The following is a 22969-nucleotide window of genomic DNA, read 5'->3' as shown; positions in this document are numbered from 1 at the left end:
TCACTGTTGGCACAAGTTTCAGACCTGGTCACAGCTGTGACTTGGCTTTCTCCCAGCAGGGATTCTGTATCTATGAAGTCCCCTCGTAGAGCACCAGTTTTAGCCAGCTTGTCCGCCAGGTCATTCCCAGTCATATCCAGTCCCTCTATTTTGGAAGGACCTCTAATCTTTTTCCAATAGATGGTCATCTCATTAGAGGTCACTAGATCATCAATGGATTGGATTCATTTTAGATGTTTAGGAGTTTATTGTTAGCACAAAGCATGCCTCTATTCTTCCAGTTGATCAGGTGTTCCGCAAACACATTCCTATAATAGTCTGAGTCAGTGATTATCACCAGTTCTTTGAGTTGGCGGTGTACAGCAGTGAGGATGGCTTGATGCACGGCCATCAACTCTGCCACCTGACTACTTCGGAGTCCTATTTTGTAAGCAGCAGAGGAGTCAGGGTTCTAATTAACACAGACATTCCCAATGCCAGCCACTAGTTCTTTTTCTGTTATTGACAAATGGTAGGACCACCTGTCCACATAAAATGTGCGTGTACCATGACAAGTGTCTTCTTCATATACCTTTTGTGGAGAAGCTATGTACACCTCTATTTTGTCTTTTAAAAAATGTTAATCTTAGAGCACAATCATGCAAGACCACCAATCCTTGTGCTAGAGGACTCTTCTTATGTTGGCCCTACCTGACCCCCACAGGAAAGCCTTGAATGGACAGAATCCAGGAAGTAATTATGGAATTAGATACATTCCCAGCCCATATTCTGTCACTTTGTAAATACTTCACGGGTTGGTAAGGTGTCTCTACGATGATGTGTTCCAGCTGCATAAACGGGCAGTGGTTTTTCAATGCCCATGCTATTGCGAGGAGTGCCTTTTCACAATCATTCAATATTTCCTCCACAGAGGACAATGTTTTTGCTTTCATATGATATGATATGATGTGGCATTTGTAACAATAATTTTGTGGACCTTGTTGGGCTTTTGATACAATACCGCTGTTAGGCATTTATCTGAAAACCCTGTCTCTAAGAACTCTCTTTAGTCTTAATGGAGTAAGGCAAACAAGGAGCTTGAGATAGGCTTCCTTTCAGTTGTTTAACTGTCTCAGATTGTTCTGGGCCCCACTCCCACTTTACTCAATAAATGAACCAGGGTTGAGTGACTATGAACTTTTGACTGCAATTAGTGAGTACATGAAGGCTTCCCAATTCTCACAAAATGATAGGGTCTTTTAATTTCAATAATTTTTCCACTTCTTCACCTGGGGGTTAAGACACTCAGGGTTGATTTCATGCCATCAAAGTTCACCTTGGTCTAACACGATTGTGCTCTCTGAAAGGACAGATCTGCTCTATCTTTCTGCAACTGGGCCAGAGCCGAGCAAATTTCTGCAATATGTTTTTCCACAGTTGAGCAGTGCATCATCTACATAGGCCAGGTTCCCCCTTTCTCCCAAGTCAGGTATGGCCTTATGAAGGAATATATTTAACTCATTTCCTGAGTTTATATATCCAAAGGGTGTTCAGGTCCACATATATTTCTGTCCCCAAAGGTAAAGCCAAGTTTGTACTGGCCTTCCCTACTCATGGGTACCGTCCAGTAATCTTTGGTCAAATCAATGCCTGAGTACACCTCTGGATTTGGGCCAGCCCCTGATTGATGTAGGGAAGTGGCCATCTTGACATTTGGACCCATTTGTTACTATGATGTCATTAAAAGTGTGTTGTAACTTCCTCTATCCACTGCTCATCTGGCACCCCCTGAGTCATGTTAACTACTTGTTAGGGGTTCTATTGACTTTCTGAATGCTTGGCTCTTCCAAAGCCAGTGCTGGGCTGCTGTGGGAATCATGTGCAACTAGCGGAAGAAGAAGGGTTGAGTGGTACAAAATGTAAACAAATCTCTCATCAGAGTCCTGTTTACTTTAATTTGTGGACCCGCACCTATGATTCCTGAACCAGGGACACAAGGTCAGTGCCAGGTGTACTATAGAAGCGGCCAGTGGTGAGAGCTGGTACCCCTGGTGACCCCAAAATGATGTGCATGGCCTCCAAGACCAGATATTTCACCTATTGACAAGTGTGTCTGCAGGTGTTTGGGAATACATAGCAAATCTCAGACCCTTTAGTGGGCTGATGTTTACTCATTTTACTGTGTCTCCCTGAACCCTGCCTTTGTATATGCCATAGCAGGCTACTTCTGCATCATAAAAGCACTGAGATGTATGCACAAATATAATTTTAGTCTATAAAGAACACCTAAACACTCAAGTACATAAATGTAGCAGTCCTCTTGCTGGCCTTGTAAAAGTGTTTTCACTATGCCTTGTGATTCTTTGTTCTTGTTGGGTGCAAGACAGCCACATTTTGGTCCTTTGAGTACTGCCTGTGAACTCAGCCGCCTCCATCCTACACTTTAGGAATTTAGGAATTACCTGAAGACCCTTCTCTTAAAAAAAACATTTAGCCAATCACAGATCATACCACTAAAACCTATTTCCCTCTATGAATCTCGGCACCTCACCTGCTCACATTACCCCTCCAGAAATACCTCTTCTACTGCTGCAAACCAACCTGTACATTCCAGGCTACATCCCTTGTGTAAAGCGTTCTGTTGCCTGCTGTTTCTCATCTAGATTTGCACTTTATCAACCCCACACTTATGTAAATACAAATGTATTTTAAACTCTGCCAGTGTGAGTTCCTTCAGACTATGATCTGTGCACACCAGCAGTAGCGCAGTAACGGATTAAAGGTGCAACATCTTTTAATATTCTCTAGCAAACACCTCTTCCGTTCCCCCTATCAACCATTGTTTCCCTTGACCAAACATTCTTCTCTTCGTAGGTCCAATCTTCCGGACCTGTCAAGAATTCCAGGCCTACCCTCGAAACTATACATTAATGGTACCCTTAACAATCAACCAGAAACAAACCATATTCAATGTCCTTGTTATCTGTTATTAGCACCCTGGGTGGGTGTGCCAGCCAATCAGGTTGCTCCAACCCAAGGCTGAATCTAACAATCCAAGCCCAGAACCCGCGCTCCACCCAGCGATGCCTGTTCTCACTCCTCTCCTGCCTCCCACCCCAGCTAAAAACCCTTAACAGCCCTACCCCTCTCCTTACCTTAATATACCCTTCACCAGGCCTGCCCCGCTCAGCTTCCACCTACCGCCATGTAAATAGAAGAGAGTCTCAGAGCAGAGCCCTAACTTCCCCTTCCTTGACAACTAGCTTCCCGGCCACACCGAGCAAAGCAATGTGGCCAGGTTTTTTAAAAGTGCTATCTACGCCTCAAGGATTTGCCTCGGGGTGCTAATAGCAATGATCACCCGTTTGGTGGGCTTCACCGGCCCGATAACTGCACAGAGGGAAAGGGTTAAGTCCCTCACTGCACTAGGGCCTATAATTTGGGCCTCGGGCCGTTACGCGACAGTGAAGCCCACCGAACAAGTGATTATTGCTGTATTACAAAAACAATGTATAGTATGCTTAAGACTATGTACTACCAGAAGCCTACTAAAGAGCAGCAATGCACTATGGAATAGCACTGAGATCTAAAAAGCTTCAACCGTTTGTGCTTTACAAATGCCACACATCATAAAAAACAAAAGCACATCGTGGTGTGTTAATTTAGCGCATAAGCACAACTTCACTGCTGTGTCTTTGTATTGTGGTAATAAACCCCAGTTCTAAAATGACAGCTTCCAAGACCACCACCACATATATCAGCGTGCTTTGGCCATTTGCCTGCAGACACATAGAAAGAACCAATGGTTTGCAGACAGCCATGATGCTGATTCCTTAATCACCTGGGGTCCTGGTCCTAGATCTGATCCGAAGAAAAGAGGATGTTGTATGCATTGAATACATTCTTAAAACTTGTTATAAAGACTCCTGTCTGGACCTACAGTTCTTTAGAATTGTAAGTGTATAGCAGCTTTTGAGTTTAGCATGTGCCAAAGGACATTCCAAGGAGACTTGCATTTTTCTGCCTGTGGCCCCCTGAAAATGTATTGCGGGAGCCCAGAGGACGGGCATTACTCTCTATCTACTCTCCTAGTCCAGCCCTTATGGGGATATCCATTGCAATATGATTTAAGCCTAGTTATGAAGGATTATTTACTCCATTCCCAACTTTCAAATTCTGACCAGCAATATTGTTTGGCCTCCAAGAAGATGAGCAGCAGAACACAACCATTGGGACCCCTGCATCGGAATGTTAAAAGGCCTGTAGTGAAGCTCATCTGCTATAGTGAGAGCAATGTCCACATGCTGAAGGCAGGTGTCAGACAAGGTGTGATGCACAGAGTCCAAAGAGGATAAGTTGAAACAGCTCATCATTTCTACGGCTTCCTCACTCCTCACTCCTTGGTGACCCAGTTCTCCTACTTTGAGATAACCCACTTTCTCATTCTTTCGGTCCTCACCAATAATGTCCCAGCAATCTAAACAGCTTATCAGCTAACCCTACCCAGCACTTTCCAGCAGTGTGTGTGTACAACTCACCATCGCTTTGCCTTGTCTCTTTTTCCATTCCTTACCACTATGCTGTTCTACTGACCGGGTGGTCCAGATTCAATTGTTAGTGAAAAGCAAGCAGTTTAAAATGAAGAGCAATGAATTGTACTTGCGCTCTGTAAATTGAGTGCTGTTGCTGATTTCAGAAATAAATGTTGCCCACTTTTTTGTATCCCAGATGGCTCAGTTTCCCCATTTTCCAGATCCCTACATATTCCCTATGTTCGAACTTTTAACCCCAATCCTTGAAGTTCCATTGTTCTTCAATGCTTTTGTGCTAGGATTCACTTCTTCGCTCAACAGATTGCAATTTCACAGCTCTACAGTTCCTCCATTCTCCACCTTCCCCAATACACCGGTAACCTGTTTGGCGGCATTCAAGTCTTCTAGTTTCTGATTCCTCAATTCTGCAGTTTCCGAAACCCCAAAAACGTTTCAGGTCACCAGCTTTTAAGATCCCTGCTCAGAAACTTAAGTGTTCCACATCTTTTACCATCCCCAACTCAATTGGCCCCCATTTCTGCAAATAACCAGCATCACAGATTGCCCAGCCCCAAAACACTTTAACATCCTGGTTTCTTAGCCCACAAAAATCCCACGCTCTCAGCCTTTTACCCAAAACTACCCGAGGAGCATTGATCTGATCCATTCAACACACCCCAATTTTTCCAGCCAATGAAATCCAAACCCTTTTTGAGTGTGTGCTACTTTGGGGTCAAGTGACAAGGGCTGAACCAGAACATCCCTGTTACCCAGGCTGGGCCTCGGTATGCTTGCAAATGAAGGACGCACAGCCGGAGGTGAAGGATAGTACAACTGCTTTATTTAGGGTCCTGGAAACAACTGGCACAACACGCGCCAAGACATCCCCTTCCCCCAACGTCACTATGCTCCACCCTTGTGGGCGGAGCTGACTCTCTTAAAGAGGCAGTGGCAGGTAACACCACCCCCGAACAAAATATTCAAACGTCTGGTTTAACATTCTTCCACCCATCTCATCTGTCTCTTGGTCACCCATTGAGGCCTCTGCTGGCGATCACTCAAATTGCCTCCCTCTGGCGGAACGCCAAAACTCTCAGGTTGGTCCAATTCTCTGGGCGGTACCCATAGCTTGTCCCTTGGCTCAGGTCCCGTTGGATCGGGTTGGGTCAGAGGAGACTCGCTCTCTTCTTTCTTTACATAAAGTTTAAAGAGAGAGCTATTCCTCGTAACAGCTCTGTCCTGGTCTAGGGCTGTCACCATCGTCCCTTTTATGGACGTGACTCTCATTGGGCTCTGAGTGAACCGAGGGTCGGTCTTCCATACCATGTGTTGCTGTACCAACACCTCATCCCCGATCTAGAAGTCTTTGGGAACGGCGTACCTCCAGCGTCTCATTGTACCACCTCAGCTTCCGTTTCTCCTGGGGCTGAGGAACTGCACACGAGGCTCGTCTGTACATCATATCTGACCATCAGTTCAGCTGGAGTTTTACTCGTGTGGAGTGTTTCGGTAGTCTCGTAGAAGCCGGCACAAAGGCTGGTGCGGGTTGACGGCCTCAATGCGGGCCCTTTGTATAATTTTCTTTATGGAGGCCATGAACCTCTCAGCCATTCCGTTCGCTTGTGGCCAGCGAGGCGTTATTTTGAGATGTTTGAAGCCCAAATTTCTTGCCAGCGCTGCAATCTCGTGGCCACAGAACAGTGGTCTGTTGTCGTACCTAATCACCCTGGGGATGCCCCACTCACTAAGCACCTCATCTAGGGTAGCTGCCACTTGTGGGAAAGCTGTGGAAGAGAGTCTTTTGACGATTGGGAATCTGGAGAACTCATCGATCAGTAGGAGGAAGTACTCTCTGGACTTCATCGGCCCATAGTAATCAATCGCTACCCTCTCCCAAGGGTGATCAGGAATTTGTGTCAGTTGGAGAGGCACCGGTGGATCCGCTGGCATTGTGCACAGGCAGGTTAGACAGTGTTTAACCCAGTCCTCTACTAGTGAGTCTAAAAAGTGGAACTACACATGGCATTGCAGTTGTTTCTTCGTGTTTTCTTCCCCCCATTGACCTTCATGCGCTGTCTGAATCACTTCGGCTCTCAGAGCTGCGGGGATTACAACTCAGCACCCTCTTGGAAGGATGTTGTGGTCCTTGACTGCAAGTTCTGTGTGTATTCTGGCCAGTCTTTCTATTTCTTTTGAGACGCCCCCGGGTGAGCCAGCATCGCTCTCCTGTAGTCCTTCCATTTGTTTGCTGTGGTCAGACTAATGGCCAGCACAGTTGTGGGGTTGGCTGCGGATGCTCTCGCAACAGTCTCCAGGGACAGGGCTGGTGGGAGTGAGTTAGTAGCAATGTAGTCGATTTAGGCAACATCTCCTTTCCGAGTAACCGGCAGACCTGCCGGGTGAAGCGACAGGTAGTCTGCCGGGTTCAGCTCGCCACCTGGGCGGTGCATGATGTCATAATCATACTCTTGTAGACGAATGCCCCATCCTTGGAGGCATTTTCATGCGGGGATTGCCGAACAGCGACAAGAGGGCCTGGTGATCAGTTACTAGGGTGAACTTCTTCCCAATAATGAAATGGTGAAAATGTTCACAGGCCCACACGGCCGCTAAACTCTCCTTCTCAGCCTGTGAGTAGGCCCTCTCTGGTGCGGACAAAGCTCTGCTTGCATATGCCACAACATGTCTGGGGTTGATGTCGGCTCCACTTGTCTGTGCTAGGATGGCTCCCAACCCTACCAGGCTGGCATCAACCACTATCTCTGTGTGCCAAGAAGGATTGAAGTAGGATAGTTGCTGTGCCTCCATTAGGGCTCTTTTGATCACGTCAAACGCTTGCTCGCAGGCTGATGTCCATGTAAAGTTGGCCTCTTTCTGTAACAACTTCCTGAGTGGCTCAGTGATCAAGGCATAATGGGGGATATACCTGGCACAGTACCCCGCCATGCCAAGGAACGACCTAACGTCTGTTACCTGGCATGGTTCCTTAAGCTGTGTGATAGTTTTCACCTTCTCTGGGTCGGGTTCCATCCCTTCGCTCGAAAAGACATGGCCAAAAAAATGTTATTTGGATTTGCTGAACCTGCATTTGTCAATGTTCAGGGTGAGGCCCGCAGCTTGGATGGCTTCACAGGTGGAAAAAAAGGCAGCACCATGGGCCTCTTTGGAGGATCCAAAAACAAGAATGTTGTCGCTGTAGTTTAGAGCACCTGTTATGGGTGTGATGATCTGCCGCACTGTCTCCTGAAAGATCTCCGCTGCGGAAGAGATGCCAAAGTTCAGTCTCCGGTAGCAGAATAATCCTTTGTGTGTGGCGAATGTAGTTATGACCCTGGAGTCTGGGTGCAACTCCAGTTGGTGGTAGCCCTGTAGCAGGTCCAATTTGGAGAACATGCGTGCATTGTTCAGCTGTACGATCATGTCTTCGATGGATGGGCCCGGATGTCTGTCCCTCTGGATGGCGGTATTGGCCACCCTCATGTCGACACATATCCTTCCACCCTCCTTTTGGACGATGACCAATGGGGATACCCATGGGGTGGGCCGGGTTGCAGGTTCAATTATGCCATCAGCCAGGAGTTGGTCAAGTTCCTGGAGACTGCTTCTTGGAGGTGGAACCCCACTCTTCTCGGATGTTGCGGCACTGGCCGTACTGTGTGTAGCTTGATCAGGGGCCCGATTACCTTTCCCAAACCCCTGCACAATTGAGAGAACTTCTGTTTGATGTCGAGTACAGAGACGAGGCATTGAGAGTTGGTGAGGGCCACGGTCCATACGGATTCCTCCCGGCTTTGGTGTATAGCAGAAGACGTTATCATGTCCTCTGTTCCCACCCGGATCTCAATCAGGCCTAAGCAGGAGGCAGTGTAGTAACTGAGAAGACACCGACCTTTGGTGTGGCACCAGATGACGTGGATGGTGGTGTCTGTGTGTCTATTTCGGAGGAACAGGCTGCGTCTGAAATGCCCAATGGTCTCTAGTGGGGTGGTTGCACCCCATTGAAAAATCTTGGACTTGTCAACTCCAGCGCTGGTGGATGGGAAATCTTTAGGTATTCTTGTTCGCCCATAATGTTCACGGTGGCCCCTGAGTCTACTAGGAAGTGAAATAGGGAGTTGTTCAGTTTTATCGGAATTTTTGGGGCTTCCTTTGCCTCTTCACTGTCCAATACGAGGTTGACATACTCGTCACGTGATGTTGGATCGTAGTAAGAGGTGTCCAAAAGGTCACAGGTTCGTAGTAATGATCATCTTCTGTGTATCCTTCTGGGGGACCATCGTACTCATCTGTCAGGAATGGTGGTTGTTCCTGGTAGTTGTAGGTTTACGGGACATCCTGTAGCTGGTATTTGTCCACGGCACGGAGGTACCGGCGCTGACTTTGCTGGGGAGGTCTCTGTTGGCCATACTGGGGTTTCTGTGGGTGGTATGGCGTCCGGGTAGGTGCCTTTAGTCGCATTGTGGGGAATGGTCTCCCTTCTCTGCAGGCCGACTGGAAGCGCCCCTCTCTCCTGCAGTTTGCACATCTTATTGATAGTGCAGGGAAAGATCCGGAGTGCGGGAATGTCATTCCGCAACGGTAGCAGTGGCGCTGCATTCTCGGTACTTGCAGATTGGGTTGTCTGTATGGGTACATGCTTCTTTCCCCTTGTCTCTGTGTGTGTGGCTGTATTGTTGCTATGAGCTCTGTGGAGTCCTGTTTCAGTGACAGTGTCGTAGTTCCCCCCCTTTGATGCAGCCTGTACATCCACCCTTTCAAAAATTCGGGCAAGTTCGCTGACTTCAGGGATCGTGAGTGGCTTCTTTAGTTGTTTTTTAGAGTTTGTGACAAACACCCTTCTATCACGTGCAGGCGGATGGCTTCATTTAGCGAGAAGGTGTCAAACTGGCAGTGGGCTCCTTTGACCCTCAGACGTGTTATGTATTCATCGATGGTTTCTTGTGGTTTCTGGGTACATTGATTGAAAAGGTACCTTTCATAGTCCCTGTTGGGTTCAATGATGAGTAGCTTGTCTAGGGCTGTGATGAGGGCAGCGAAAGTGTTCTGGTCACTCGTCAGGATGGTTTTGATGATTGTTTTCACCTCACCCGCCACTAGGTTAAGGAAGATGTCCCGCAGATGGGGCGAGTCTCCATCTCCCGAGCCTCTGACGAAGTGATAGAAATCCTCCACCATTCCGTCCATCGGGGGCCTTTGTTGGCCTGGGGCATTGTGGAGAACGGCAAGGGCATGCGCAGCTGGATAGATTTGGTGCTGCGGGTGGGTTGGGGTGAGGCTGGGTTGCTCATGGCAGTGGGGGCACTCGCAGCAGGCTGCTGGGTGGGGGTGGAGTCTTAGGGGTCTTGCGTCGCTGTAGAGAGCGCTATTACCGTGATAATGATGTGTCCAGTGTTCTGGCGCCTTCTAGTCTGGCGTGGTTGGCCTTGTCGGTTGCTGTCGTGTCTCCTTGGCCATGCAATCGTGGGATTGCCGGCTAATGTCTTTATTAGAAATAAAAAAAATTCCAAGTTGGGGCCATTGGCCCGAATGTTTCTCACTGTATGCACATTTCTGGGTCAGGGCCCTCCACGTGTGCTTGGTTGTGGAGGTGGGAGGGCCTTGCTGGCACTGCAGGGGCAGAGGAATGGTAGATGGCTACTCCCATAGCAGTGTGCCCCTCAGGCTGGATGTATGCTGCAGCTTGTGGTGCTGGGAGATGCGGAAGGATCTGCTGGCCACCGCAGGCATGTGGTGGGAGGGGCTGGTGGATCCTCAATCACTTCCGTTGCGGGTGTGAGGAGGGACGCTGTCGTATGTTACACTGTGGCTGCTGGTCACGTGTTGCGCGTCGTTTTAGGGCCGCGGGTTGTGGCCTGGAGGATTTGTGGGGCGCGATGGGAATCACCGGCCTGGATTGTGAGCAAATTTTCTTTTTCACTGCAGGGCGCTGGAGGATGCGTGCGGCGGGATTGCCTGTCACGCAGAAGGAGGATGTGGCGGCAGGATCGCCTGCCACTCAGAAGGAGGTTGCAGCGGCGGGATCGCCGGACACGTGGCTGTGGTGCTCGATGAGGGCTCGTCAGCAAGGAGGACTCCGGCTGGCGGGAGAAAACCTTGTTGCCAGTTGTTACCCAGGCTGGCCTTGGGTACGCTTGCAAATGAAGGACACACAGCCAGAGGTGAAGGATAGTACAACTGCTTTATTTAAGGTCCTGGAAACAACTGGCACAACACGTGCCGAAACATCCCCTTCCCCCAACGTCACTACGCTCCACCCTTGTGGGCGGAGCTGTCTCTCTTAAAGAGGCAGTGGCAGGTAACAATCCTTTCCTGCTCCTGCTCTCTCTGCTGCACTTTGGGGCTGAATTAGCTAAGCAGCAGAACCTTACTTTCCTCTGGCAAGGAACTCCGTACTTAAATCCAAATGTGGCTTTGGAGGCATTGGTGCACATTGACCTTCCGTAACACACTCCCCACAAAACCTCTTCCAGTACTCTCCCTGCCCAAGCCATGTGATTGGGTGCCAGATCAGGGGCCTCATGATAAAAACCTCCAACTACACATAATGACCTCTAGGGCAGCTTCGATTGGGAATCTGATGAAGAGTAAAGACAAAGAGTTTGTCTGTTCTTAATGTCGCCTATGCCGTGCAGTACCACGCCCTTGGCCGGATTGCTTTCACGGCTAAGTAAGGGGCAGCACTCCACTGAAAATTGCTCCCCACTGTGTCTGTGCTTGTAGGTTTGCCTATGTAAATCATGCCCTGCTGTGATTTTGCCTCTAGGTGCCCCAATGTAAATTGTGTTTGCCTTACTTTGATATTGATTCTAAATGCCTCAATGTAAATCTTCACTTACTGAGATTTTGCTTCTAAGCACTTCAAGATAAATCATGCCCTACTGTGATTTTGGTCCTATTATTATTATTATTTTTATTATTATTATTATTATTATTGTATTTATTGAGGGCGGACATAACTTCGAGAAACAACGGAGCTTGTTACGGAGGTATACAACAGTACCGATGCATAATGAGTGCTTTTCAGAGGTAACAACAGAATAGATATTCAGCGGGAGTAGGATCCAGAAGGGCAGAGAGGAGGGGTACAGCTGTACCAGGTGGTTTGATGGCCTAGTTTCTAGGTGCCTCAATGTAAACTTTGCCCTTAAGTGACTTTGCTTCTTAGTGTCTCAAAGAAAAACATGCACTACTGTGGTTTTTCTTTTACGTACCAGAATGCAAATTGTCCCCTATTTGTTTTTTTTGGGTAACCCAATGTAAATTGTGTCCTGCTGTGATTTGTTTCTAGGTGTTCCAATGTAAATTGTTTCCTACTGTGATTTACTACTGACACAGATGCATGCACAGTTCTTGGGTACTTCCGAACTGCATGCTTTAACAAAACAATAATGCTATTTACCACTTTCCCGTTCTCTCCGCTAACTGTACCAATCCCCCTTTCTTCCAGATCCACCGGAGCATGGAGACATCATGAATGTGGTAGCCAGGGATGGCTTAAAACCAAGGAAAATAACAAGACAAGCCATCAGCCCTAGGGCCTGATCCCAATACCCAAATCTCCAATGTTTATTTATAATTCCTTAGCCCTCTGGAACACTGCAGGCTACTAGCCTCACAATAAACCCCAATCATCCACCATTCATCTGATGTAAGGGAATTAGTTGACAAGTTATTCAATGCCATGCATTGTTACTGATTTTTAATCGCAGCTACAGTTCAAGCGAAGATAGTATGTAGTTATTCCAAAATTGTTCCATTTTGAAACTCCTGTTGCACTCTGTTCTTTGTGCAATGGGAGTTCAGAAATGCATCTCTTCTGCTACCTTTTCCCCAACGTACAATATAGAGGACACCTCTAAGTCCTCAATCCTCACTCCAGTAGCACCCTCCACAAGCTCACTTATTCCGTTATCCGATGGACACCGCAGAACCATGCCACTCTCCCCTTGCCCCACCCTTTCCCCACACCCCTCAACTCCCACGGCCACTTGTCCACCTCCCCATCCCACTGCTCACCTCTCCCCACTTATCACTCTTCTCCCACCCACTTCCACTTTCTTTCTTGCGTAATGGGCACTTCACACATCCTACATGTGTAATGTCCATTGAGCAAAGAAGAAAGCATACCCAAGTGAATAGGAAACTGGACCTTCCCATTGAACTGAATAAGGGAGAGGAAGTAACTGCACTAGTATTTTTCCCCCTTTTCACAACCGAGGAACATTGAGAGTGCAAAATGGTAGATATCAAGGGACTGTCTATTTTAAAGTGTAATGCCATTGAAGAACACCTCCCCCATAGAGTTATACTGAGACTTGCTTTTGACCCCAAATGAGCATTGCAGTTAGTACTGTCACAAATCGGAGACGGAATCATTAAGATGCATAGGGCCTCATTACGAGGAAGGAGGGTAGCCATGCCGATTTTTTGCAGCATGGCTACCCCCATTCCGGGTACTGGGTCCGTGTTCCCTGAATGGGGAAATACCGGGCCATTCCGACCTTGGAGGGCCCGGTATTTCCCCATTCAAGTGACCCGGACCCGGTCCATCCCCATTCCCATTTGAGCCCCCATCGGGCTCAATGGGAATGGGGAGAATGCTAACAACGGGCCTGTTAATGACGGGCCCGTTGTTAGCATGCTGGACCGCTCGCGGGACCCACTAAGAACATCTGGTAAAACCAGGCGTCCTTAGCAGGTCCCACGAGCGGACCTCGTAATGAGGCGGTAGGGGGTTAACGGGGCCGGAAGCTCTACCGCCCCGTTAACTCCCTACCGCCTGCCTCGTAATGAGGCCCATAGACTTGAATGAACTTATAAAGTGTTTTTACTTTTAACCAACAAACAGAAAAAGCCAAATTCAGGCACAACACAGGATATCTTCATCAAATGTGGAACACGGACTAACAGATGTTTGGATGGCTTCTCCTAGTGAAACAAATAGATAATAAATCATTAATGTTTTTGCTAATTCTGATGACCTAAACCATATTAAGGACATGAGTGAGGTTATTCGCAATGGGAGCGATCACCTGCCTCTATGTTCCCTATTAGCCTTGCCTTGTATTACCCAATTAGAGACTGAATTTGATGATAATGGGCAAATATATCTCAAAGCGGGAGGTAATCGTATACAATGGCACCAACAGAATTTACAGTCAGCTAATAAGGTGCTAAGCCCGGTGCTTTATGATTTTGACTTGTTGATCACAGAAATGGCCCGAGTGTTTGATACCAGCCATAAGGTGCAGTCCCGAGACTTGGAATTATTGGATCTGGGACAAGGTAGGGGGTCTTTGATTGAGTACATTACCAAGTTCAACCAACTTGCAGAAGAAACTTCATGGCCTGAAAGTAAAAGGTCCGTGGTTTTTTACAGGGGTCTAAACAATGCCATGAAAGACGCACTTGCCGTAGTCCCTGCTCTACCTACAGCATACCATGACTTGGTGGATCTGGCATTACAGGTGGATGCGAGGCATTCAGAGCGCAGAGCCGAAGCCGGTTTTGCTTCTGCGTCAGTACCATCCTCCTCTACTGCCTCCAGCTCCAATCAGGAACCTATGCAGGTAGGGGGCATACGTAGTCCAATCACACCACCAGAGAGGGAACGCAGGAGGGTGGAAAATGCATGTTATTACTGTGGTCTGACTGGCCATTATGTTAAAGAGTGCCCCCGCCGGCCAAAATTGAAAACGCCGGGTTTTCGGAATGCTCGACCCTAGATCCGGGGACTGGGTTGAGCACTGTCCCTCTCACCCCGGACCCGATACCCGCTTTTGGCCGTATCTGGCCCATACGTTTACGGGCCACGCTCCAACCAACACCTGAGGTTTCACACCCAGTCACGATCATCCTTGATTTCGGGGCCACGGGTAATTACATCGATATTACGCTTGCCCACACACTCAACTTGCCCCTTTTGGCTAAGACCAGGCCGGAACCGGTTCAAGCGGTAGATGGCACTTCCCTGATATCCGGGCCCATTAAACAGCAGACGGCTCCTATGCTTCTTACAATTCAGGACACACTCAAAGAAACCATAAGTTTCGATCTCATTGCCATGCCCCAGTTCGGCCTCATATTGGGGATCCCCTGGCTCCATGAGCATAACCCGCTGATAAACTGGAAGATGGGTTCAGTTCACTATGAGTCAGAGTTATGTCAATGCTCCTGTCTTCCTGCAAACACCAACGATCACACTCCTGCTCAGGCCCTAGGGGCTATAGCCCATTTAACCATAGAGGACACCACGAGTTTGCCAACTGAACACCACATGGTGGGACTGATTTCTACACTCATTCCCGCTCAATACCAGGATTTTGCGGGCGTATTCGATCATGGTTCTTCCGAAGTGCTTCCTCCGCACTGTCCCTATGATTGCCCAATTGATCTGATACCGGACAGTACAGTACCCACGGGTCGGATTTATTCCCTGACCCCTACTGAAGAGACAGCACTCAAGGAGTATATCCAAAAGTCCCTCCGGTTAGGCCATATCCGTCCATCTATTTCACCTGCAGCAAGTCCAATCTTTTTCGTCCCCAAAAAGGAGGGCGACCTCTGCCCATGTGTAGATTACAGGCGAATAATTGCTATCACAAAATAAATTGATATCCCATTCCACTGATTACGCCATTACTTGACCGTCTCTCTCATGCTTCTGTCTTCACGAAATTAGATCTTCGTGGTGCTTATAATCAAGTTCGAGTTCGTCCTGGGGACGAATGGAAGACTGCCTTTTGCACGCGATATGGGTTGTATGAGTATACGGTCATGCCGTTTGGTCTATGCAATGCCCCGGCCACTTTTCAAAGGTTCATGAATGATATCTTCTCCGACATTTTGGATGTATTTATTGTCGTCTATCTAGATGACATCCTGATTTATTCCCGAACCCTGAAAGAACATATACCCCATGTTCGAGAGGTACTCTCACATTTACAAAGACACTCACTCTTTGCGAAACCAGAGAAGTGCCAATTCCACGCTGACACCATGGAATTTCTCGGTTTTCATATTACGCCTGGAGGCTTAGCCATGAACTCCTCCAAAGTAAGAGCCGTATTAGACTGGCCGGCTCCAAAAAATCTGAAGGCACTTCAGTCATTCCTTGGTTTTGCAAACCTTTACTGACGGTTTATCTCTGGCTTCTCTTCCCTAGTAGGTCCCCTTACTTCTTTGACAAGTCCTCGTGTTCCCTTTCTATGGGCCGAAAAACACCAACAGGCCTTTGACACTCTCAAGACGGCATTTACTAATGCCCCGGTTCTGCAACACCCAGACCCGGAATTGCCATTCATCGTGGAGGCTGACGCTTCCTCCTTTGCCTTGGGGGCGGTTTTGTCACAGGTCTGTCCTGCTACTGTTCGACTTCACCCGGTGGCCTTTCACTCTTGCAAATTCACGGACACAATCCCATTACACGGTGACCGAAAAAGAATTGTTGGCAGTCATGGACACCTTCCGTGTCTGGCGACACCATCTCTTGGGTGCTAAACATCAGGTCACCGTGTACACCGATCACCAAAACCTGCAGAATCTGGCTTCTCTAAAATGCATTAACAGTAGACAGGTCAGATGGCATTTGTTTTTTTCAGCCTTTGACTTTGTTGTCAAACATCGCTCAGGTTCGGCTCACGGGAAGGCCGGTGCTCTATCCCGCTCCCCTGGGGGGGTCACTCTACCAAAATATCCCGACACTCTCTTGGGCTGCGGCAAGGTGGTTTGTCTATGTACCCCGTCACCGCCTTTGCTGGAAGCCGTTCGGGATTGGGTCTCCTTGCATCCTGACCAATTATCTGAGTGGGATCTCACACTTCATGACGGGCTACCGTTCATTGCCGATCGACTTTTTCTACCCACTACCGAAACTCGTAACATGGCCCTTACATGGTCTCATGATGCCCCTATACATGGACATCCCGGTCAGAAGCGTACTCTAACACTGTTGAAACGCTGGTGCTGGTGGCCCTCTATGAAAAGGGAAGTAGAGTGCTATGTTAATACCTGTGGGGTGTGTGTGCAATGTAAAAATCAAAGGGGTCGCTTTGTTGGTCTCCTGCTTCCATTGCCTGTACCCCCCACACCCTGGCACACTGTTACTATGGATTTTATTATCGACCAGCCCCGGGTTCAGGGATTTGACACTCTGTGGGTGGTCATCGATTCCTTCTCTAAAATGGCTCATTTTATCCCCTGCAAGGGCGTTCCCTCCGTTCCAGCATTGGTCGGACTGTTCTTTGAAGGGGTTTTTTGTCTCTTTGGTTTACCCACGGTCATTGTCTCGGATAGGGGTCCCCAGTTCACGTCACACTTTTGGCGTGCATTAACCAAACTGCTTGGCATTGACATACATTTCTCTTCAGCATACCACCCTGAGTCGGATGGTCAGACGGAGAGACTCAATCAAACCTTGGAACAATTCTTGCGTTGTTTGACCCTGCAGCAACAAACTTCCTGTCCTGGCTGAGAGTTGTCCTCATGGCTGAGTTTGCCTATAATAACGCAGAACATTCTTCCACTGGGTTCTCCCCGTTCTATGTCTTGTATGGCCAACATCCCCGGGTTCTACCTTTCCTTGCCATGCCTTCCTCAGTCACCCCTGCTGCCGCCGATTGTGCTAGGGACCTGTCCTCCATCCACGCTCAGACCACGACTCATTTACACGAGGCTCAGGCGTCCATGAAGGCTCAGGCGGATAAGAAACGGATGGTGGCCCCGTCTTATACAGTGGGTTCTCGTGTCTGGTTGTCCACCCGACACTTGCGGCTAGCGGGATGTCGCAAGCTCCTCCCTCGCTTTGTGGGTCCTTATGTTATCATCCGGGTCATCAACCCTGTGGCCTCCCGGCTTGCGCTCCCGAAATCTTGGCGGATTCACCCGGTCTTCCATGTCTCCCTCCTCAAGCCTTGCCCCAGTCCGACTCGGCTTTGGGTGCCTGTGGCCCCGGTGTCCTTGTCTTCCCCTGATGTTTTTGAGGTCTCTGGGATTCTGGGTTCGCGCCTTTGTAGGGGTCGCCTTCATTATCTAGTGGACTGGTCTGGGCTTGCACCTGAGGAGAGGTCCTGGGTTCCCGCTGAGGATGTTTGTGCCCCGCACTTGGTGGCGTGTTTCTATAGGGACAATCCTTTGTGCCCACAGGGTTGTGGGCCTTTGGGTGGGGGCTCTGTCACGTCCCTAGGAGTTTCCGTTGTTCCCGATGTCACCCCCCAAAACCCCAAACCCCGTACCTCCGCTATGCCCCATCCGCAGGCTAGGATCCAGGACCCATCGCTGCCTTCTTCAGGTGTTCCAGGGTGGCAGCGCCAACGGCCAGCCCACCACCGCGGACGCCCGCTTCATTGGCGTATTCCGTGGTGATTGCTGGATCGGTCCTGTTTCCTGCTTCTGCGTCACATGGCGGACACCTCCCACTCACGTGTAACAACAACGCGATCACGTGATGCGGGTGTGGACCACATGACCAGAAGACAAACATAGCACCACTATTTAAACGCTCGGATACGAGTGTTCAGTGCTTCACAGCTGTTCTCGTGACTACTGTTTGGCGCTGCGTTCATATTTGGCTCATTTGGAATTCGACCTTTGGATTGTTTCATGGACTGTTTCTTGGATTGCTCTGTGTTCTGGCTCTTGGATATTGGAACTCTGGTTAGGACTCACGTATTGCCTTTGGTCTTCCATTCTGATATTCGCCTTGGTTTTGTTTTTCTGGACTTCTTGGTGGACTCCATCAACAGGTGGGCCCGGTGCCCTTCAAGAACTTTACCTACCTTTTTGGGAAGAACAATCTGCATCGAAGGCAAGACACTGGTACTTCCCGGAATCCCTCACAAGGTTTTTAACTGTACCGCATCTATCAGCCATTGGTAAAACCGTTCCTTTCTTGTTGTTTGGTTTGTGATTATTGTTGTGGCTAGTTACTTAACCGGTGTTTATTTGCAGTGGCCCAGGGGTTCCCAGAAGTACGTGGCTCTGGAAGATCATCTCCCACCTGTGGCCTCAAGGGCTGCACAGAGAGTGACATTTGTAGTCTCCCTGTGCGGCACTTGTGGACGGAGGTATCCTCGTTCTACACGACGGTCAAGATCTAACATTAGCAGAGTATTCATCCATGAATGGTTTGACCATCAATATTGAGAAAAGCAAGATGATCCCAGTCAAACAACAACCAAAAAAATATCTTTGAAGGTTGAACAACAAGACACTGGAACATGTTCATACACATAATTACCTAGGTGTCTTAATTGATGATAAACTCAAGCGGGACAGTCAATGGGAAGCAGTTAAATCTCGTTGTTTAGCTTCTACTAATGCTTATTGGGAGAAATGGGGGATACTCCACACATGCTATTATAACGATCTAAACTGCTAAAATTAGAGCCATTCTGTTGTATGCTGTGTCAATGTGGGGATACAAGTATTGTGAACGGCTTGTAGCATTTGAAGCGAAATTGCTTCGCAAATTGATGCGAATGACCCAGAATATTTTGGTGGAATATTTCTATTCAGAGTTTGATTTACAAAGCATACAGTTGATATATATAGCTCAATGTGTCATGTTATTTGATAATTTGTGAAAGATACGGCATGGTACTATTGTTGTGACATACATTCAGTCATTTCTGAATCTTGAGCGATGTTCGACCATTGGTACAGTGGGTATAATTAAAACGATGTATGAGAAATGGTCTGTGGGATACCCATCGTCTTCTGATAAAGGGGCCTTTAAATATTGGCTGAAAAAGAAAAAGCATGGGTATAGTTATGAATATGTTGAACCTTATTGTCAAGCTCGGTTAATGAGCAAATAGCAGCCAAAATATATTTAAGCCTATCCCAGTGTCAATACTTTCTGTACTTACCTGATAATGAAATTTAACTCCTCTATAGCATTAGAAACTAGGGGTGCAAGGTTTGGAATACCAGAGGATATGCAATACTGTCCATTATGTGGTGGCATAGAAATTAAGTCACTACAACACTTGATCGTTGACTGTGAAAGTCTTGCCAAGCTGGGCCATACGTTTTAAAAATCTTATGATAATATGATTGTCATCAGTAATATAGCTCACATATGGTTTAGATTTCTGTTAGGTGATGATGTCAATCTGATACATTTTATTGTGTCCTTTTATTTGAAAATTGTTGATAATTTTAATGGCTTATATGAATTGTGATTATGTGATTTTATCTGATGTTACAATTTGATATGTATTGATGTCTGTGTAAATAAGGTCGAAGCTGTTTTATATGTTGTTTTGTATATATATATCAAAGCTTTTGTGTTTCAAAGTCTATTAATAAACCTTTGAAACCTTTGAATAAGTCATTCTGCTTAGAACTAAACAGGCTTAATGTCCAGGTGCCCTGGCCTGGCATTCCAGGGGGAATGATTGTCTTTTCGTAGTATGAGGTTGTACAAACACTCTTAGTCCGCAGTACTCTTGGTGTCAGCATTGTCCTTATCAACTCAAGATGAATGTGATCCAAGGGTTTCTCATAGCTGCTCTGCAGATTGGGACAATCACTGATAGTAGTTCTAGAACTATCACTGGTAGTCCTAATAGTCTCTGCCTAGTCTTCAATAGGTTAACCTAGGCTTGCTGACCACTCCCTAAACTTTGGGCTTTTGCTACCCTCGTCCAGACCCCAGCCAGTCTCTGTCCTGGATTTACTCATCACTATCTCCTTCCTTGGGCTTACCTCCTGCCATCTCGTCATTGCTCTGTGGTATTTTCATACCTCCTTCTGCTCTAACAGATCTAGGACACAGCTTGCCTCACTATCTCCATGTGTCCAAGCCTCCCCCCTGACCTTCTCTTGTCTTAGCCTCTATGTTCTTCATCTCCTTCTTTATATCCAGAGTCTTTCTCTCCCCACTTTCAGATATCTACCTCTCTCCAACTTCTGGGTTATTTTTCTCTTCCATCCCTGGAATATCTCCCTCCATGATCTTTAAAATATATCTCTCTCCGATCTGTAAGGTATATCCCTGCCCAACGTCCTAGGTATCACTCTCCTTGAACTCTGGGGTGTTCATCCCTCCCCTCTGTGGTGTCTCTCTCCCCAAGCTATGTAGTATATGTCTCCCTGACACCTGGAGGATCTCTCTCGCCTAGCACATAAACATCAGGAAAATAAACAATATCCCATTATCTGTACTCCAAATTTCAAGCATGACTGTCAAACTCCGACCATCTAATATAATATGAAGCACAATTCAATAGGGATTATTCCAATACAGTATTTTACGACAAGGTGCTCCACATTCATTAAATGACAAACATCATGACATGTTTCAGGACTATCTGTCCCTTTTGACCTACAACCAAATAAATAAACTGTTCAAAACAGGCTCATGTCTAATTAATTGGGAGCTTAATACACCTAATTAAACAGAGCAAACTTTGCTGAAAAATAATACCCACACACAAAAGCCTTACCTTCATTAAATAAAGAAAAAAACATACTTGGGCCTAGTAAGGTATTCTGAACACGAATATAAATAGTGGTGCAAGACATCACAGCAGTGCAACTGACATCGATTGCAATGACATTGTGTCGCCATTCTGCTCACAGCACATGCACTATAAACCGAAATAATCTTAAATAAGGCCATTACAGGAACACAAATAGTTTAGATTACATGAATGCTTTACAATTAATCGAATTGCTTGTACTTGCCTATATCAATGTGAGATCCACAGAATGTGACAATAAAAAATGTAAATGAGAATAACTAAATTCAAAGGATGACTGTTTTCTCTCTATTGTTGAAATATAAATTAACAAGAAACTAATTTGGTAGATAAACTAATCTTTAATCCGTGTCAAAAAAGCAATTCCATTTTAGATGAATCACCCCCAAAAGAAGACACATTCCTTTTTTAAAGAAAACAAAGTGATTTAAGTATGAAACACCAAACTATTAAATGATAAAAACATAAGTATGGAGACAAAAACATCAATTAATTTCCTGAGCAAATAAACCCAATGAATCTGTGAAATAAATGAATATATGATGAAACAGTAAAAAACATACAGGTAATTCCAGAACTTCCACCTTGATGATTGCAATCAAGATCAATTCATTTTTCAAGCCAATGTATGTCCTCATTGAGGCTTTGGCAGGAACACATTCTGTAAATCCAGTATGATTCTCTTTGCAGAGTTTGACCAAAAAGTCTCTATTTCTGGGATGATAAAGGAAAGCTTATGAGTGGAGTTATTGTACTGGAGCAGGCACATGTAACATTCCAATGCCAAGATTCGTCCTGCCTGTTAGGCGGAAACCTGTGCAGTTCCCTCTGGGACCACTGCAAAAGATTTAGGACTACAGGCGTTGGCGGTGAACCCACTTGGTAGCAGTCTGCACCACACAGATTCACTTGGTAGCTGTGGCTGAGCAGCCAGACTTCTCTCAAGAAAAGTTGAGCAGTATGTGGAGTATACAAAATAGGGCAATTCTTCACAGCAAGACAAGCAAACACGCAACGAGACTTAGTGTAAAGATATTAAGGCATTTATTTATAAGAGAACATCTATGAAAAACTCTAAAGGAAATCACGGCAAACAAATCAAATACAATTACTCTACGTAGTAGGAAAAGATCAATCCCCCTAGCAAAATATCGACAACTCTAGGTTCTACCGGTACCACTTATTTTCAGACAGAGGTGTATACGTCAACCTAGATGACACTCGAATATTAGTTAGGAAGGGAGAGAAAAAGATAGGCAGGTCATGAAATCAACACAGTTCAATCCTACGCGGATAAAATGCAAGGCGGGAAGGCAAGAATCACAATAGATCATAAAGTTCAGAGCCAGGCCCACTCGGAGAGAGGCAAGGCGCGATGTCCCAAAAAGTATCTAGTGGAGATGCATTCAAGTCTTTATAGCAAATTGTTATCGGCAGATTGAACCAGTTCAGAACAGAAAATGAGCAAAGCTTGGAGGCGACCCAGCGGAACGGAGAGGATTAAGACACCTCACTCGAACCGAACGAAAGGGAAGCCAGGCGGACACGGTACCTTGTTGTGGAGGGCAGCTCCGGTGGGGGCAGTTGTTCCTGGTGGTGGATGCACTTCGGGTCTTTGCCAAGAGTAGAGATGATCTCGTCGTGGAAGGAAAGTGAAGTCCGGTGCACCACCAGGGAAGAGATCAGCCGTGGAGTGCTCCGTCACAAGGCACCACCTTTTGGTCACGGTACAGGGGTAGTGGCTATCCGGTTGCCGGGGTGCTCTGCACGGGCAATTCGACCACTGCGTCCTGAGGCGACTAAAAAGCAAAGGGGACTAGTTGTTCCCACCAGTCAGGGGAAGAGACTCTCCGGCAGGGAGATCTCCTCTGTCGTCGGGAAGTGGTGAGTCGGCTCAGCAGGGCTCCACCGGAGGTGTCGTCGTTGCAGGTCGGCTCAGCGTTACCCTCGTCGGATTCATAGGTCCTGTGGCGA

This window comes from Ambystoma mexicanum, chromosome 4q (genome assembly GCF_040938575.1).
Source record: "Ambystoma mexicanum isolate Mex_15411 chromosome 4q, UKY_AmexF1_1, whole genome shotgun sequence".
NCBI lineage: Eukaryota > Metazoa > Chordata > Amphibia > Caudata > Ambystomatidae > Ambystoma > Ambystoma mexicanum.
Note: the sequence above shows the minus strand (reverse complement) of the source record.